Consider the following 1,130-nt stretch of genomic DNA (forward strand, 5'->3'; position numbering starts at 1 on the left):
CATGGTCGGAAAGAACGAGTTTCCGATCCATGTTCCCGAAGTTATTACTTTGAGTGTGTGGCAGGCGGAAAGCTCTAGTTTCCGCTCCGCGCTGTGGACAAGCTGTTGATCATGGTCGGAAAGGCCGAGTTTCCGATCCATGCTCGTATTGTATTACGCGGTCGCGAAAATATACGAAGCCGATTAAAATTGTACTAAGCAGTCATAGATATTGTGTTNCTCGTATTGTCTTACGCATTCACGAAAATATACGAAGCTGATTACAGTTGTACTAAGCAGTCATAGATATTGTGTAATTTATCGTTCCCGGTTAGAGATATTAATTTATTTAGTTACAAAAAAGCGATTCACGTTTACGTTTGCCTCATAAACTGAACAGAAATACAGTTCACCAGCTGAACGATTAGGTGCAATGTAAGGGTTTACATGTTATTTATTCAAAATCTCAAGTAAGGTTTTCTTAATGGTAAACTGTGAGTCGGAGGTGTCAAAATAGTCGTAATGTTTTTAAAAGTCCTGGCATAGGCAACGAAAAGCATCATGCATTTCAAAATTTGTTCTACAAATAGCTAGCTTAATGGGCTTGTAATGTCTAGAAGGCCTAGAAGGAATACAAAACATGATCTGGTTCAGTAGAAAGGGACTATTGACCATCCCGTTCAAGATATTAATCATGAACAAAACCCCGAGCATCTCTCTACGGCTGTGCAGCGTTGGAAAATTTATGAGCTTCAAGCGGCTTTTGTACGGTGGGAGATTTAATGTCGAATCCCAAGGCAAATTATTTAATGCGAATAATAAGAATTATTTCTGTACCGACTCGAGTCTTTCAGAGTGCGTTTGATATCTAGGGTTCCATACGATGGACCCGTATTCTAAGATCGGCCTGACTAGGGAGGTGAAGAGAGCTTTAGTGACATAAGGATCTCTGAATTCTTTAGCCCAACGTTTGATGAAAGCCAAGACGCCCTTGGCTCTATTAACACAAGAGTTTACATGGGTCTTGAATTCAAACTTAGAGTCCATGGTTACGCCTAGATCGATGAAATTAGTTACCTGATCAACACTATGTTCACAAATGCGGTAGCTATATGATTGAAAGGGTTTTCTAGAGAAACACATAAATTTAC

At 39.8% G+C, this 1,130-nt stretch overlaps 1 protein-coding gene and 1 long non-coding RNA gene across 5 annotated transcripts in view; one reads left to right on the forward strand and one right to left on the reverse strand.

Annotated features, from left to right (window-relative positions):
• Positions 1 to 1,130, reverse strand: part of pug (pug C-1-tetrahydrofolate synthase, cytoplasmic) — a 100,567-nt gene that overhangs the window by 64,799 nt on the left and 34,638 nt on the right. The gene's annotated exons all lie outside the window — the stretch shown is intronic.
• The window catches only part of LOC108363102 (uncharacterized), an 18,343-nt gene continuing 18,253 nt past the window's right edge, over positions 1,041 to 1,130 (forward strand). Inside the window, exon 1 of the long non-coding RNA XR_001847561.1 lies at positions 1,041 to 1,051. This is a non-coding gene — a long non-coding RNA (uncharacterized LOC108363102). The remainder of the gene's footprint in view (positions 1,052 to 1,130) is intronic.

The sequence above is a fragment of the Rhagoletis zephyria genome, unplaced genomic scaffold (assembly GCF_001687245.7).
Source record: "Rhagoletis zephyria isolate East Lansing unplaced genomic scaffold, Rhagoletis_zephyria_1.1 Rzeph_scaffold_01189, whole genome shotgun sequence".
NCBI lineage: Eukaryota > Metazoa > Arthropoda > Insecta > Diptera > Tephritidae > Rhagoletis > Rhagoletis zephyria.